The sequence below is a fragment of the Manacus vitellinus genome, unplaced genomic scaffold (genome assembly GCF_001715985.3).
Source record: "Manacus vitellinus isolate BGI_N305 unplaced genomic scaffold, ASM171598v3 scaffold_0_pilon, whole genome shotgun sequence".
In the NCBI taxonomy this organism is placed as follows: Eukaryota; Metazoa; Chordata; class Aves; order Passeriformes; family Pipridae; genus Manacus; species Manacus vitellinus.
Window position 1 is genome coordinate 51,725,830 of NW_021938789.1, and position 18,253 is coordinate 51,744,082.

Below are 18,253 nucleotides of genomic sequence, written 5' to 3' on the forward strand. Positions count from 1 at the left end.
ATAAATAAACTGTTAATTTATTTAAATATAGTCAAGTCTGTCTGCTTATCTATGTTGGACTCTGCTGGTAGACAGAGACTTCTTTTAACAGGTGGAAATAAAATTCTTGGTTTGATCACTCAGAAGCACTCGTTCTTTTCATCACCCTGTAGTTTTTGATTTTGGGGGAAAAATGCTAAAGGCATAAGCTTTGTAGTTCTTGGGGCAGTGTGTGTTGTATGGTAAAAGGAAACGGGCAGTGCTTGGGGTGTGAGGGCTTCTGTTTCTCAGGAAAGACTCAGCTGAATGTTTTGGTGAAAATGTCCTGATTTCAGTACTTTGAGGATTGAAAGAGCAGCAGATTGTGCACACGTCCAAAGAAAAATATTTTCTTTGAGAATATAGCTGTGTAAACTGCTGTGTTCAACATCTAGCCTGCAAAATACGTCTTTACCTGTGAGGTAAAGACATAAAGCAACCGCTGGGGAGCGCATCACCACCATGATCACTACCATCACTATCATCATCACCATCATCATTTACCTTTCCCACTCTAAAACCGAATTGTCTGCAAAACAAGGAGCCAGCAGCAGCTCCTAGACCCTGGCTGCTGACGTGGTCTGGCAGCAAGTGTCCCCATCAGTGACAGGGAGATACAGTGGACATCGCCAGCCAGTGCTGACGGCACGTACCTGTCCAGATTTTGGGAGAAAGCGTCCTGCTGAGCACACAAGTTGTTTCTCTAACTGCCTGCAGGCCTAAGCAAGACCTACACTTCCCAAGCTCTGGTTTAAGTGCTTGCAAACATCTCCATCTGCCTGCTGGCCTTGCTACTTCACAGCTCAGGGGCTGTTGCTGCTGAAACATCCTACCCTGCACGTGAGTCTTCCACAACGGCTCATCCTGCATTTCCCCTTGAAAAATTCAATTTCATCAGTGGAGTTTTCAGATCCTGGGGATGGAAAACTCAGGGAAAAATAAACTGTCACGGACTTCAGGTGCCATTACCTACCCAACCACCACTGGATGTGGCACACTAAGGGTTGACTTAAGGGCATTTGCAATCAGAATGCCAAATTCCTTGCTGCTTGGAGAGGAAATAAAAAATAAAGACAGTTGCATTGTTACACTGACATTTCTGGTCTATTTGGATTAAAAGATAAAAGTTTGCTGCAAGTTGTCATATCTGAAAAGCACTGCTTCCTTCTGTAAAGGAACTTTTTAATAGGTATTTTAGGATAGGATATTGCATTTTATGGATTTTATAGGTTGCATATTTGGAAAGATGTACTTTCACTTCTTCCAACAAATCTCACACAAGTTTGATTCAAACCTCTGCTTTGATTTTTGTTTGCTTGTTTTACACCTGCTCCATCAGCAGCCAATGGGTCTTTGCCAAACCTGTTAAACCAAACGTAAAGCTGATATGAGCAGGAGTCACCTACACAGGTGGGGGCTGGCAACCAAGACAGAACATGTGTCCAGGCTGAGAAATTGCATATATTACCTTCTCAGTAACCATCCTATTTTCACAAGATAGCAAAAAAAAATTTCCTTTTTAAGCGAAAGTCCAGCCAACAGTCTAGAAAAAAAACCCAAACAGAAAGCAAACAAAGAAACAACAACCCTCCCCAAACCAAACCAAACCCCCCCAAAAAAACCCCAAAACCACACTCATGAGACAGCTGTGGTGTGAAATACAGGCTAAGAGCCACTCCACAGAGCACTTCCCCAGGTGAAATGACATAAGGAAAAAGCCCCCCAAAGCCCCACCAAGAATCAGTGGGTTGGAGTCAAGACACCAAACTGCCTTAAGAAAGGAGATCAAAAGCTGAGAGTATTATGGTCTAGGTTGGCATGTTATTGTCAATACAAATAGTTGTAACCTAGCTCATTTCACATGTGTTATGAGGTAGCTGTGATAAAATGGATGGATGCAACATTTTTGTCAAGCCCAGTTGTTTTGGGGAATATTATCTGCATGGCAGTAGATTTATAAATGTGGTGTGGGACCTATATTCTCCCCTCAGCACCTTTTTGTCTCCAGATTCATTTTAGCAGGGAAAGCAGTTCCAGATTTCCAGCTAAACCAGCCCAGGATTATCTCATGCCCCAGTAGCCTTTTTATGCATATGAAGTGACTGGGGCTAATTTTCTTAGTTCTGTGTCAGATATTTTGTGTAGTTTCATAGTATTGCTTAACACAACAGACATAAGAAAATCAACATGATTGAGAGCCCAGACCTGGCATGCTGTAGGCTCACCTGTCAGAGGCTTGGGGTCATCATTTTTAGATGCTGACAGGGACGTGTTTTTCCCATGCAAGTGCACAGAGATTGTCAGAGACCACTTCTATTAGCTGCCTCGAAAGAGAGGGAGGATTTGCTCCAGAAGTTTTCAGTATTTCTCTGGTACTTGGCTATGAAGTGCTGGAAATTGCAGGTCAGTTTAGCTAAACACAGACCAGTTTTGATTAATATGAGAGATGAATGCAAATGGCATGGTAGCAGTTGATGGGGCAGTGATGTTCAGAGGTGGCGAGAGGCAGTTTTGGAGGGTGATGCAACAAGTTTGTCTGCCAAATATTTCTGGTAAGGCAGCTGCTGGCAAATAGTTTCTGATAAGCCACAAACACCATGCAGTGGTGAACAATCAAAAAATAAAAATTAAAGGGGAGAAGTTAACATTATCCCAATATTAGCCTCTAAAAAGATGACCAGCAGTTACAACTTCCCTTGGTTTTCTGTGTGCCCCAAGGATGCAGCAACCCCGCTGACTTTTTCAGTGTCAGGATTTCTCCTCCTTATACTTTGGGTTTAATTTAAGACCTGTGTAGAGACAGAAAGCTGAGCATGTGGGCAAAGCATCACACCTGACCCAGTCCTGCTCTGTCAAAACAGACTGTTGTCAGCAAAGCCACAAGGAGAAAGGCAGGGCTGTGTTTTCCAGATGCTGTAACCTGCTGCCCTGGAGCCATAGGTTAGAGGGCTTAGACCCCTTGCACAAACATTGCAAATCAATGTCAGTGGGGTTTTGGGAAATGGTTATTAATGTTCATGCTGTTTCCCCTCTTAGAGGACACAGAAGTGTTTTTAGAAAATTAAGGACTTTCACCTGCCTTGCATTGTGACTTGTGCCCTGCTGAAGTAAAATTAAACTATCTCTTCTTCTGGAGGTGGGGACATTCAGTTTATAGTTTTTGTGAAACTGTAAAAAGCTAGCAGAGGCTTCAGTATGCAACTCCAGGTACTAATATCAAGTTCCCCAGCCTTTAGAGAAAATTCTCCTCTTTGGGCCGTTTATGCCACCACTTTGCTCCCCTTGGTAGTCTTCACAGTCCTGGGACCATTCCAGTTCAAAACTTGGAAGTGCTCCCATGGAATTCGGGGGGTGCTGACCCCATTTAGAGCAGTGCTGTGGCCTGTGGACCATGGAGTGCAGGGCAGCTGTGTGATGCTGCAAAGTCCCTGTAAAGGTGTTTTCTTCTATAGTGACCACTGATGTCCCCCAGGAGGGATGATGGGGTACTCTCTGGGAGGAAAAGCACAGCACAGGTTGTAGCAGCACGCTCTGTCTAAGCGGAAATACAGCAGCTCAAAATTTGTCTTACAAGTTTATCAGCGACGACCTCAGCAAAGACAGTCACCTGATCATTGATAAGCTCAATTGAGGAAGGTCTGCTGGTTTTAGTGTTGAAGAGTGCTGAGACCAGCTTGACCAAACTATCAGACCCCACCACAAGGACATGCAAGACAGAGGCTCCCTGACTGAGGCTGGGAGCAGCAAGGATGTGCAGGCCCTGATACAAAACTGAGAGTCAGGAGTGTGAAGCAGAAGAAACTAGAGAGTTGTAAACACCTTTGTCAGCAACAAAACATATTTTGCTGAGTAAGGTGACAACACATAATCTAAAAAATTACATATGACTGACAGTCAATCACTCTATACTTTAAAAGCCCAGACTTTTTAACGGTAGGGTCTCCTAACAAACCCCTTCTCTGAATGTGTGTGGAGATTTCTCCCTTGAGTGGGAATGCCCCTCAAGGTTAGTCCTCGAGATTGAGCAAAAGAGATTTGCCCCTGGTCATTGCTATGAGTGAGTAACACCAACCTCTACTTCGTAATTGTTTTGCTAGCTTTAATATAATTACTTCAATTGTTTTATTACAATTACTTCAATATTGCTTGAAAAATAGTGCGCTATACTAATAGTTATAGCTATCCATCCATACTGTGTGGTAAGTAATTCTGACAAAACTCCTTTTTTTCTATCATTATCATTATTGTAACCCATTTCAATAAATCATTCCTTTTATTTGTATAAATATATTTGGTTTGCCATCCTTAATCCTGCAGGACAAAGTTGTATAAAGGTAAATATAAACCACTGAAAAGTCTAGGGCTAAGACTGGATCCAGGTGCATGTAGGCTCCTCTCCGAGAAGGAGTTTAGAAAGCAATGGGGTTCTTTCCCCACCTCGTAACTCAATGGGAGGGCTTCTCTAATAATATACTTTCTCTAATAAACTTTGTCTGAAGCTCCCACTCTGCCTGTGACAGAGGTGCTGAAAACCCACCGCTGTCTCAAGTATCTCAGGGCCCACAGCAGCTGTGGTCAAGCCCTTCACACCTGCATCTCACCTCTTGGAAGATATGCTGGAGAAACCTGCTGACTGCAGGTCCTGCACACATGGCTTGCTTTACACCCTCCTCCCGTCAGAAACTTGATCCAGGGACAATTTCTGGGCATGAAAAGTACATGTTTAAGGAGGGATGGTAGTCGGACTTGGCTTGCTTTGTAAATAAACACCGGGGGTGTGTAATGCGATAGCACGTATACTTGGCTCCAGCTGGGCTGTTTCTCTATAGTGTGTTGTTTTGGTGTTCTGGACCAGAAATCTGTAGGTTTGTTTTTGTACCAGTGACTCAACCACTAAACTGCTTAACCTTCTCCACAGTCAGCGTCTCGGAAAAGCCAAACACAAGCAACTCGGACTGCATGAAAACATGAGCTGCAGACTGGCCTGAAAGCCAAAAGAAAACTATAATTTACTGGAAGGGAAGGTCCTCTTTAAATTTACAGAAAAGAGCATATATAGAAATCTAACAAAAGCATGTAATGATTGTCTGGCAGGGACCAGGGAATGCTGCTGCAAGAAGTGGTGATGTGGATCAGCCATCAGATGTTAAACACAGTTTGTCTTGGTCAGGTCATAATCCCACATCCTTGATGAGGAGCATCTCTTCTTACTACTAAAACTGCAGAGATGCAGCGAGAAAAGCAAAAGCTCAACTCAAATTGAAATTGAACAGAAATGTCAAAAACTGCAAGAAAGGGTTCTGCAGATACATAAACAACAGGAAGAGATAGAAGGAAAATATTGGCCCACTCTTAAAAAGGAGAGGTGAATTAGTCGCCATCAATGCTGAAAAGACAGAGGTTCTCAACACCTCCATCTTTACCAGAACTGCTGGGCTCCAGGCCTCAGGAACAACAATCCAGGTTGATGCAGACACAGACACACCAGTGTTAGTGGAGGAAGAGTTGTTGTGTGCCCTATTAAGGAGCTTGACCCCTACAGATTGATATTCACCTGAGGGTGTTAAGAGAACTGGATGACGACGTTGAGAGGCAGCCCTCCTTGTTATGGAGATCAGGGGACATCTCAGAAGGCTGGAAGAAGGCTAATGTCACCTCATCTACAAGATGGAGTGACATTCTTGGGGTGTCCTGCTGAGGGCCAGGAGTTGGACTCAATGATCCTGATGGGTTCCTTCCAACTCAGTATATTCTATGACTCTTAGAGGAGGATCCAGGAAGTTATAGGCTCATCAGTTGTACTTCACTCCCTGTGAAAGTTATGGAATTAATCCTTCTGGGAGTTATCACAAATAAAATGAAGCACGTAATTGGTAAAAGATAGCATTAATTCACCAGGGGCAATTCGTGCTTGACAAACCTGATCTCCTTTTATAGTAAAGGAACCAGCTCGGTCAGTGTGGGAGAAGGGGTGGGCATTGTCCACCTGGATTTCTCCGGAGCATTTGACACCATTTCCCACAGCCTCCTCCTGGAGAAACGGATGAGTTACACTCTAGACAAGTGGTCTGTGCAGGGGGTGAGGAAGTGACTGAGAGGCAGCACCCAGAGGGTGGTGGAAAATAGCTCCTTTTCAAACTGGCAGCCTGTCACAAGGCGCTTCCCCAAGAGCTGGGCAAAAATGAGGTGATGCTCCAGCACAGGCAGGGGAGCAGGATGGGGGAGTGCTGGCACGTGTGGAAAACACTTTGGGAGAAATGGACAAAATAGTTTCAGTTGGCAGGTATTTCAGTGGAGTCCTGATGACAGTGTACACTGTACATGTGGGGACACCATTAGGTAAGCTATGAAAATTCAGAGCACTGCATGAGCACCAAGATTTGTGCCATAAATGGCAGTTAAGTTTGCACTTTTTTATGCAGATCACACCAAGGTTTAAGGCAGGGCTTGCAAGCTGATTTCCTGAGGATAATACATTAATTAAGTGATCAGGCTCACGAAAGCAGAGTTGGTGCAGGATATAGACACTGGCAGACCTGCCCCAGCAGGGATCATTGCTACAGACTTGTGCAGAAGGCTCTATAGTGCTGGCAGGGACAGGGAGGCTCAGGGCCACATTCTTTCCCTCTACTTAAGCTTTACCTCTGACTAACCAGCTCTGCCTTAACGAAGAGTATTCCTCTTTCATATTTTGCTTTCTCTCACCCTTTTCCAGCTCAGTTTCCTCAGCTACCTGTGCTTCAAGCCTTCTCCTCTGCCAGCCTTCTGGGTTTTCTGCTCTATTGGCATTTTTCCCCTTAGTCCATTTTTTTCCACTGCTGTTTCTCCTGCCTTGCCTTTTCCGCTATGCATTTCCACTCCGGTGTTTCATTTTTTCCTCATCTGCCCTCTGTCAGTGCTCACCTCCTCTGCTCCAAGCTGAGTAAACTGGTGCTAACTCCTTGCTCTCACTGCCCAAAATTCCCACCCAAATGAGGTCAAGGGATTCCTTAATGAAATTCCTTGGGTATCAGTTTTGTGGAATAGTCTCCTATTCAGTGTATCTGGTTCTTTTATGCTTCCAAGCTTCATTTTCTTCTTTTTGAAATGAGCCAAAACAGAAGTGAAAGGAAGATGCTGCCAGGAAGGCTGTGGGGAAACATCAAGAGACCCAGTGCTGCCATGACCTGACAGATCTCCTCAGTCTTATTTGCTGCCTGGAAAAATCTTTGTCTTTATTCCTGTTTATTATTAATTCATCTGATTCATGGTCATTAATGCAAAGGAATGGTTGTGAAATGGTCCCCTGTCAAAAGTAAATAACCATTATACTGGTGATGAGAAAGTTGGATGTTGAAGACCTGTAAGTTAGTTTGCACAAGTCCTGTCTCCACTTAGCAGGAGGAAGCTTGTAGTGCAGCTAGGGAGGGACAGGTTCCCTGGGTTTTACAGACAGCTCCTGTGCACAAAGGTTAAGGTATTCCGGACGTAAATCACTAACAGGTAGGTATGTCAGCCTCCAAGCTAATTGCCTGAAGCAAAGTTGCTTGAAGTGAGTCACAGTCAGATGATGATTTTGTCCCCTGGTTCGGACCCAGTGACTGCTGCTGCCCCCCAGATCTCCTGGGCTTCCTTTGGTCACTGGAAAGCAGCTCTGACACATGCCCAGGGGCAAGATGGGATTTTCTGTGCAAGAACTGGGGAACAGCTGCTGCTCTCAGCACTTCCCAGCAATGAGTAAGTGCTCCTGGAAATGAACGAGTGGCAGGAAATTCTTGCCTTTCTCCTTGGTAAAAAGTGATCTCTGACTCCCCTGGGTGCCCTCTCCCTGCGTCATCAGCTGGGGCTATGGGGGGTACTAAGTGTGTTTAAGGTGAGGTGCTATGATACACGAGGTCTAACATGTTCTTACCCTCTCCCAGCAGCAGAGGATGTCTCCACTCTCTGTTGCCACCCTGCACAGCCTCTCTCTGTAAGCCCTGTATGCTTCCTCCTGCATCCATGTTGTCCTGCCTGCCCTGACCAGTGTGTCCTACAAAAGGGGCTTTGTGGACGTGTGCTCAAGGGAGGTAGTTAAGTTTTAGCTTCCTGCTCGCTGAGCCAAGAGTAAGATTTTAACAGGGATTGTGCTATACCAGAACTGTTTTGCTGTTGCTTAACTAGTGCTACCTGGCTCTGGGCCACTTAAAACAAAAAGCCAGACCCCAGAAAGGAGCAGAGCATCGCTATGGTCACTAGAAAAACAAAACTGGGCCTTTTCTCCACGCAACTCAAACAGTGCCCTGGCCTGAGGATGCAGAGCTATAGAAACCTCCCCTGAGTTCGTAGGTGGAGGTGTTTGTTGGGGTGTGGGCTTGTGTTTCTCCACATGGGGATGTGGAGGGGTATTGGGGGGCATCTGTGTCATCCAGCAGAGTTTTGTGGCAAGGGAGAAGATTTCACCCTCTCTGCACTGGCTGCTGCATCCGCTTCCAGGATGACAAAATCAAGGCACTGATGCCCCAGGGACTGAGGTCTGTGGCCAGGCACTGTCCTGGGTTGTGCTGTCTGGGCAGCCTGCTCTGGCACACCTAATGGAAGCGGAAGGTACTAGCCGGGTTTGGCAGCAGCAAGCTGCACACCACACTTACTCCTTGAAAATCCTGTTTGTTTAAAGGCATGAATGCAGTCTGGGAGTTCATGACTAACTAGGAAAATGAGATTAAGTTAACAAGGTATGCATTAGGACACCAGTGAGATCAAATCTCAGGATTTTTAATGATAGCAATAAAATACTTCAGTCTCATGGTACAAAAGCCTCAGCAGTAGCTGATGTTAGACTTGGTTTCTCTCTTGTTCAAAGACCATGCTGTCAGGGATGAAGTGACTAGTACACAGCTTCATGTCAGGGCCTTATCCAGGACACTGTATTGGGGAAAGGAAGGGGACTCCTTCCTAGGGATGCTGGACTCAGGAGACAGAGGAGTGCAGGGTTCTGTCATGGACTGGCTCTATCAGGCTGCTTTCAAAACAGCTGTTCTGCTTCTCAGGGTTTGCAAAAGATTTCCAGTAGCCATGAGGAACATGGAAAAGGTTTTTAAGGGCTCAGAGACATAAGGGGTCTAAGGGCACAGGTCAAAAGCTAACCTCTTCGAGGGTAGATAAAGCCCTGAGATGTAATCAGCTCAGTGTGGGACAGGTGACAGCCCAAGTACCTAAAGCAGCTACTGTGATGTGCCTTCCGGACATGTGAAACAGCTGGCAAAAAAAGAGGTATTTTGCTTGTTTTCCTTCTCTTCGATGCTCCACTGTTGCTAACCAATCCCTTGGTGTGACTTGTATCAGAAGGGCAATGGTGATGTTGTTTCTTACTCTTTCTGCACATAGAGTCTGTATTTCCAGAGCCTGCCACAGGCTCTGACCCGCTGTAAGGGCCAGTGACCTGTCAGCATGCCAGGCATGAGGGGAAGGTTTTGTTAAGGTATGTGGCATGGCTCGCTCCATTTACCTTCCCTTCTTGCAGAAATCATAAAGGAATTAGTTTGCAGTGTATGCAGCAAAGTGCTGGTAGAATTCAATTCAGTTCATTCACAAGTACTTACTGATAGCTACTTGTGTTCTTCTAACACTTGGATATTCAGTGTTTGTGTCCTCAAGAGAGACTTTTGCTTGGAGTTGTTCTTGCCTTGTAATAGTGAGTTGTCATTAAAGATCCCCAGGAAAGCAAAGCTTGTACTAGAGAGATGTTCTCCAGTGACTGGTGTGAGCATCTTCCACTTTTTTTGAAGAGTAGAGCACTGCTCAGCCTGCAGCCTGCTCTCATTACGGTGAGAAACAGGGAGCTTTAATACCCTTTGCTGCAGGGATTGATGCTGATGTGAAAGACAGAACATGATTCATAAATCACCAGGCTGGCACTGGAAGGCTGCTGGAAAATCCCAGCTTAACAGCTTTACCTGTTACTGAAACAAAGCAGTCTGTCACAGCTCTTGAGTTGCTCAGAACTCATGTGCATTTCCTTGTGTTTGAAACACAAAGGGGCAATTTGGACCTCAGCTCCTTCTGACAGCCACACTGATTCTCCAAAGCCTGCAGATGTAACAGGTGTTTGGTCTGAGAGATGTGTACCTTCAACAGGCTTCAAGCAAACAGAGCCCATGGATGGGGGTCCACGAGGCACATGCATGCAGTGGTTGGCTTAAACCACCTCCCTGTGAGCTGGCTGGCTCAGTGATTGGCCTGACAAATTCTCTGTGCCTTTCCCTGATTGTTTTTCCTTAGGAAACCCCTTTTTCTACATCCTGACTGGTCATGGGGAGAAGCACTCATGATTGTGACCCCACGGCAATCCCAGTAATCACTGTCAGTACCAGGTCAATGCTAAATCCATGCTATGACAAGCACCCTCATCCTCCTTGAACCTGCTTGCCTGCATTATCCACTTGCCCAGGCAAGGACCACCTAGGCCACCACGACCCTGGGTGTTAATGGATTCATCCTCTGCTGTCAGCACCCTGCTTGAGCCAGTGCAAAATGCAGCAGGACCTGGAAGCCTTGCCAAGTAATGGGGCTGGCTTAGGATTTGGTGCCTCATGCGTGAGGCTAAGGAAGTGACTTACAGGCTTGTGATAAGATTTTCCTTGCAGGTTTGTGCTGGCAGACAAGAGTGAAATGTGTCTAGTGCCTCAGGCTGTGCACAGCTCACTGGCACTTGCCCAGTCGCCGGTGGCCAGAATATGAGGGGGCAAGAGGACATCTGTGTACAGCAGCAGCCCCCTGATGGTGTTTCAGGACTGTAGGGCTGTGCACTGGCTGTAACAGTCTCAGCATCTCTGTCCCTGACATCTGCTCCTGATGCCAGGCTAGACCTGTCACAGGCTTCACAAACAGAGCAAGAAGAGTAATCTGGTACTAAATGCTTGCTGCAAGTGTCAGGTCTCTGGGAAAATCCTTGCTGAGCCATAGCTGTCAATGTTGTGTTGTTACAGAGTAAGTCACCAGACTGAATGGGCTAAGACACTGTGAAGGGGACACCTTTCAGATACCTGGCTTTCAGCAGGAATTTGATTCAAGAAGGTTTTCAGATTTTGTCAAGTGGCCTTGAAATCAAAATATTTAATCTTATTTCCAACTTCCCTTCTTAACAAACACCTTCCTGGGATACCTTCTGACAGGTATCTAGATATCTTCTGATACCTAGAAAATTAATTTTAAAAATAAATGCTATGTGCATATACTACTTGTGCTTAATCGTGGGTGTTGCTATAGCCTTCTAATTCAGAATGGTTTGGGTTGGAAGAGACTTTAAAGATCATCTAGTTCAAACCCTCTGCTATAGGCAACCACACTGATCACCAGACCAGGTTGCTCAAAGCCCGATCCAATTCAGCCTTGAATGCTTCCAGGGATGGGGCTTCCACAATTTCTCTTGGCAACCTGTGTCAGTGCCTCGCCACCCTCACAGTAAAGAATTTCTTCCTAATATCCAATCTAAATCTGCCCTCTTTCAGTTTAAAGCCATTCCCTCTTTTCCTCACAGTCTCCCTGTCCCTGCCTCCACTCTCTGTAGGCTTGCTTTTTGTGTTTTAGTTTGCCTAGGAGCACCCTGTTCATCCATGTAGACCACTTGGCATCTTTGCCTGACTACTTCTTTGTTGGGATGCATCACTCCTGAGCTTAGAGGGGGTCATTCTTGAATATTAACCAGCTTTCTTGGGCCCCTCTTCCCTCCAGGGCTATATCCCATGGTATTCTACCTAGCAGATCCCCGAAGAGGCTGAAGATTGCTCTCTTAAAGTCCAGGGTAGTGAGTCTGCTGTGCACTCTCCTCATTGCCCTAAGGATTTGGAACTCCCCCTGCCTCATGGTCACTGTAGCCAAGGCTGCCCTTGAGCTAAACATTCTCCACCAGCCCCTTCTTGTTGCTGAGAACAAGATCCAGCATAGCACTTCTCCTCGTTAGCTCCTCTACCACTTGGAGAAGGAAGTTATCAATGCATTCTAAGAACTTCCTGGATTGCTTATACCCTCCTGTGCTGTCTCTGACAGATATTGGGGTTGTTGAAGTCCCTCATGATGAGCAGAGCTTGTTAATGTTAGGTAGGTCTTATAGGGACCTCATCCACTTTGTCTTCCTGGTCAAGCAGCCTGTTGCAGACCCCCACTATGTCACCTGTTCCTGCTCTCCCTTTAATCCTGACCCATAAGCTCTTGGTCAGCTCATCCATCCCCAGGAAGAGCTCCATGCGCTCCAGCTGATCACTGATGTAGAGGGGAACACCTCCTTCCCATCTCCCCTGCCTGTCCTTCCTAAAAAGCCTGTATTCTTCCTTCCAATACTCCAGTCACAGGAGCCATCCCACCAAGCCTCTGCAATGCCAATAATATCATAGTCCTGTTGGCATGTACATCTCTAACTCCTCTCGTTTATTCCTCCTATTATATGTCTTGACTGTGGGGAGGAGCACCATTTTATGTCCCTAGGTCGCTTTGCCACCTCCCTGGCAGTGACAGTCTGGCTGCTGCTCATCACATTTCTCACCAAGATGTGCAGGTCTGCCTGGAACCCCTGGGCCCTGACAGCACAGAGGGACAGCCAGACAGACTCTGCAGAGATAGGAGAGGGCACAGCAGTGCACTGCTATGTCCAAGTGAGAGGGGAGAGCAGACCTCAGGCAAACGGGTATTGCTCCCATGTGGCTCCTGTCAGACCAGCCTTGGTTCACTTCACTACACAGGATGGGAGAAGTTTGCTTGTGTGATATCGTTGCCTGATTTTGCCCGGTGATTTATTCAGCCATGTCACTTGTGCTGCAGTGTCTGGTCATATGGATGGAGGCCAGAGTATTTACTTGCATATTCCTGTAGTGAATAAAGAAGATAAGGTAGAAAATGGCTGATATTTTTCAAGGTTTCTGGCTCAGAAAGATTTATAATAATGACTGTTTGAGCCCAGATACCAACAAATTCATAAAGTGAATGCCTACTTACACTAGTGAGGCTTTTCACTGACAGAATGTAGTTTCTCATTTATGTTTAATGATTGACCTTGTCTGGAGAGCAGGGGAAAGCAAACCATTTGTTATTTCAGTCCTCTGTTTCCATCTTGGATTATATGTTTGGCATGTGAGGACACGTTGCAGGGAATTACCCATCTGTGTAAAGTGACCTTCAGCCAGGAGGTACATCACCAGTGCTTTCCTAGGCTGCAGCCCTACAGCCACATTGTGCCACACTCCATTTCTCTCAACAGCTCCTGGGGCTCAGCAGGTTTCAGTGCTTTGCCACCCAAAGAGCAATTGCGAATACACAGCAAAATGTGAAAAAGGCCCCATGTTTGGCCAAGCTCTTAGGAAGTTAGGAAATGCTTTTGCAGCAGAAAATTTGAGTGATTTCTTTGACTTTGAAAGAATATTCCACATCTTTGTGTCAGTTCTGTATGAGAAAGTATATAGCATCATAGAATGGTCTGGGTTGGAAGGGACCTTAAAGATCATCTAGTTCCAACCCCCTGGCATGGGCAGGGACACATTCCGCTAGACCAGGTTGCTCAGGCCCCCATCCAACCTGGCCTTGAACACTTCCAGGGATGCAGCATTCATAACTTCTCTGGGCAACCTGTGCCAGTGCCTCACCAACTCACAGTAAAGAATTTCTCCCTTATATCCAATCTAAACCTGCTCTCTGTCAGTTTAAAACCATTCCCCCTTGTATTATCACTACTACATTTTGTAAACAATTCCTCTCCAGATTTCTTGTAGGCTCCCTTCGGGTACTGGACGGCAGCAGGTTTGTCAGAATAGAGGATTTTTAAGGTAAGTTTTAATATAATTTGAGATTAGCCCAGGGTTTGCCATGTCACACAGGATTGACACAAAGCAAGTGCATGTTCTGGCACATGTTCAGCCTTTGGAAAACTGCATTTAGAGACTGGGGGAAACAAGTTGCTTTCGGTGAGCTAACCATCATTATAGGTTATGGCAGCCCTCCCCAGACCACTGGCTTAAACAGGAAGGGAGGGAGACGTCTGCCCTGCCTTCAGTTTGACAAACCAGCCTCGTCACAGTATTTTGCTGCACAAACCATCACCCAAAATAACTCCATGCTCGTGTGTCAGTTTGTATTTGCCATTATAATTACATTTCACAGAAGAAACATTTTTCTTGCGCTTTCCTCGAACGGCTGCAGGGAGATCAGTATGTTGAAATAAAAACCCAAACAAATAAACCAATAGCTGTTTTCATTGGAAAGCCTAATTTCCGCCCTCCTGCTTATTAAAGTAGGGCCTATGTTGAGGATGAGATTTTCTGGAGAGTAAGAGCCGAACAACCTGCACAAAGAATTGTACTGAGAAAGGAAAATGGACAGATGTTGTCACTGGTCACTTCCAGAACTACTTTCTAGCCTTTTTAATGCCTGTGTGTTTCTAATCCATTTTCCATCAGTGGTTCAGCTACTTTGACCATCTTTCAGAGTTGATCACTGGGAGGAAAAATCTTATTCCCAGAAAGCCAGGAGGTATGCACAGAGCCTAACTGAGCTGGGGAAACTCCTGTTTCCCTAGAAGTTACAGATAGGTTTGCCATACAATAAAGCAGACTTCTTGGTCAGTAAAGTCTGAAACTGGAGCAGGGTGACAAGCCAGCGCTCTGGGGAGGCTTTCCTAGCTGGGAGCATAAGGGTGCTGGAAAAACCTTACCAGCATTACCATCAGGGTTATCTCAGTTAAAATCAGAATATGAGTTGCAAATACCAGTACTGGAAGGTCTGGAATAGAACTGATAATTGTGAGCTAGGCTGCTGTGTTTATACATGGCTGAATTGTGTAAATAGCCAGAATAATCTCTTGCCCACAAAAAACAATGGGAAAGCCAAAGCCTGTGCATAATTTAATTTTTAGAGTTACAAATGGGTGGTGTAGCTACTGTTCATCAATGTGACTATATGGAAAATAGCTTTAATACAGAATAACCCCAGTTCAGGAGGAATAATGGTATTTGACCAAATGCAAGCTGATAAGCTCAGTAGTATCTGAAGTTTGTCCTCCAGCCTGATTTGTGCAGTGGGACAGAGTAAAAGATGGCCTGTTTTAGCTTTAAAAATCCACAAATCCTCACTTGTCTGGTATGTATCATCTGTACACTGAGGTGATTGACTCTTCTAGTCTGTCTGTATTACAAGTTCAGGCCTGGTAGAGTTGTTAGTTTTCCAGGAAAGATCTCCTGGGTATTGACCTGGTCCCCCTGGATAGCCCAAGTAGCTGTTCCAACATGTAAGGAGGGAGCACAGAGGCTTGCTTTTGCCCCTGTTAATTGCTAAGCAGGGATGGAATAAGGAAGAAAAGCAGCCCGAGCAGACAGGCTAATTGTCAGCAGGCCATATGGTGCTGAAAGGGGAGAAGCCCTGCTGTTTTAAGCTTCAACTTGCAGCATCTGTGTAGTCCACATAAATAAAAAAAAGCTGCCCTCTTTCCCAGCCTCCAATGTGCAATCTTGTGTATGCACACACATAGCTGTTTTCTACTGAAATCTATGGAGAGGACTTCCTGTTAAAGAAAGATATTTAAAACCTAGCAGGGAATGCAATTACTTCGCCAGGTTAATTTATTTTCTTTACTATTTTGCCTCTGTATTTTCCCTTGATTTCCATGGCAATAATGATGGGAAAACAATGTGTTAGAAGAAATGCTAGTGTAATTGGAGTTCAGAGTGAGCTTTTAGTATCTCTTAGGCATCTGTGCCTTGTCTCGTTTGTGAGCAGTATCAAGCCAGGAGATGATAAACAAAATGAGCAAATTATTATTGCATCAAGACTTAGAGTTGCCTCCTTTTTAAAAAAATATTTCCAATAGTCTTTACCCAATAACTGGACCTGATAAGTATATAATCACTAAGAGAAAGCTCGTATCCATACAGTAGCTTTGCAAGATCAGAGCTGTAATGAATGTTAATTTTGCTGAAAATTATTATAGTCACATGCTATAACATCAGTGTGGTAAGGGCAGGTATGGTAGACATGAAGATAAACGAAAGGCTTCTTAAAAAAATTCTATGATAGTTGACGTTTCTTATTATTTTGATGGTACTGTTTTTTTACTTATAATTGGAAAATCTACATTACTCCTATCATCTTAAGACCTCCTGACAAGCCAGTGAGCATACCTTGTAACTTGCCTGTAAAGCAGCAGTGTTATATCCCAGCAATGACGCTCCTTGCACTGCCCAAAAAAGAGCCATGGTTAACACTCAGCACACCTCCTGTCGCTCTTGCCCTGAGACTTGGTCCTGTACTTCCTCTTGTAGAAATCTGTGTCAAATGGGACTGAAGCTGTGTTACACTGCTTGCTGTAATGACAGCAGCTTCCTAGAAAATAGGTAGATGAATGAATCAGCTTATCTGAAAGATTGGAAGGTATACATAAAAATGCCCAGTTCATCAGCCTGGCTTCTTTGCCTGGAGCAGAGGTGAAAAAGACACCAATAACCGTGGATATTTGTTGAAATTAAGCCCTCCTCTCTCTGTCCTGACATAATCCTGAAACAGGGGACTAGGACTAATCTCACTAGGACTTGCCATGGTCCAGCACTCTCTTTTGCTGTTAATTTTTAAGGGGATTTTGTGTTACTTCCATCAGACTCAGAACTCCAGAATTTCATTTGATCCTGAAAGTGGAATTTACAATATTAAGTGTAGGCATGTATGTGTGTCAATATATAGGCTCATCTGTGTGTGTGTGTGTATTGCTGTGACTGAGCCAAAGCAAATGCAGAAAGCCTGCTCTGATCAGATTTTCAGCCTGGGATGGAACTACCCCTTAAATGTTCAGTCAGTAGAATTCAAGCCACCCTGTGCATGGAGGCAAACACTGGAGTGTCTCACTGTACTAAAGCCTGTCCTAGGGCAAGTTAGCTTCTTTTTGCAAAAGGTGAATACAGAAGATCCCATTCTGCAGAAGTGATTTATTGATGCAGCTTTTCTGGCGGAATGCTGACCTGCAGCCAGCTCTGGTTTCCGTTGTAGCCACTGCACTATTCCTTTTCCCTGGTTTAGCACACCCAAGGAGCCTGGATAATGTAGCTCTGTCACTATACAACTGCCTGCACTATAAGGGTAGAGCAGAAGTAGGACATGTCAAGGATGGGAATATCCTGCAGGGCTCAGGCTAACTGATTCCTGTGGGGTGCGACTGCATCAGTGCCAATGAAGGTACAAGTGCCAGAGTTCCTACAGTGCTTTCTTCAGGGACTGGGTGCCATGATAAATGCTTTTCAGCCCTGCTGAGGGCACAGAGTTATCTGTTGACAACCTGCCTCCTTAGATCTGCATTTTCCAACCTGGCTCAGCCCACAAGTCTCTGCACTGTTACTGCCCTTGCTGCCTGAGGTGAGACCAACACAGCTCCAACACACACTCAAGCTTCCTCATTTTGTCTAATCGATTGCTTAGATGAGATCTAGTCTGTGTTTCAACATCAGTTATTTTGGGTATAGCAGATCAAGTTTCTCCATACAGAACGGATGTTGCTTCCCAAAATTGCTTGTCATCCTCTGTATTCACATTTTCCATGGGTGAGGAGAAGTCATTTGACTTCTTTGTGATAAACAAGACTCAGTGAGCAAAACAGCAGTGCTGGCTTGTTATTTATTGACTGTTAATGTTCTTGCTAATGCAAAAAGCCCTCATCCTGCATATGCTCAAGACTTAGTTGCCCTGTCAGCTGCCCCTTCTTACTGTTTGCTTTAGAGCCTGCTGATTAACCCAGTTTCTTAGGCTTTCCTTTTCTGTAGTTAATGTATAGCTGCAGTTTGCTTCCTGCTTTGCATCCATATGCCAACCACAGTTTGCCATTTTTTCTGCCAAATTTATAGCTACATGCTCAACCAATAATCTGTCTAGTTAGCCAGTATGAATTATGTGCAAAATGTTATTTCCTAAATCTGGATGTGATTATCTCTCAACTGTGTATTTCCAAAAGGGCAGCTCCCTTCCAAAGAGAGCTGGTAAGCAAAGGAGGGATAGCAGGGACTTGCCAAAGTGTTTATGCTGCTGTGCTCCTGTACCTAGCAGGCTGTCTATCCTCCTGGCTGCCCAAGCTCAGCGTGCCTCTGTGCAGTTCCCTTTTATCACAGGCTGCTGGGCTGCTGGTCCTCGGTGCTGAGCAGGGTCAGAGATTGGCTGGTCCAGAACATCACAAATTTGGGGATTAAGGGCACCTGTCCTGTGTACATGAGATGCCAATTCAGCAGATAACACTTTGGTACTGTCCAAAATGAACTAT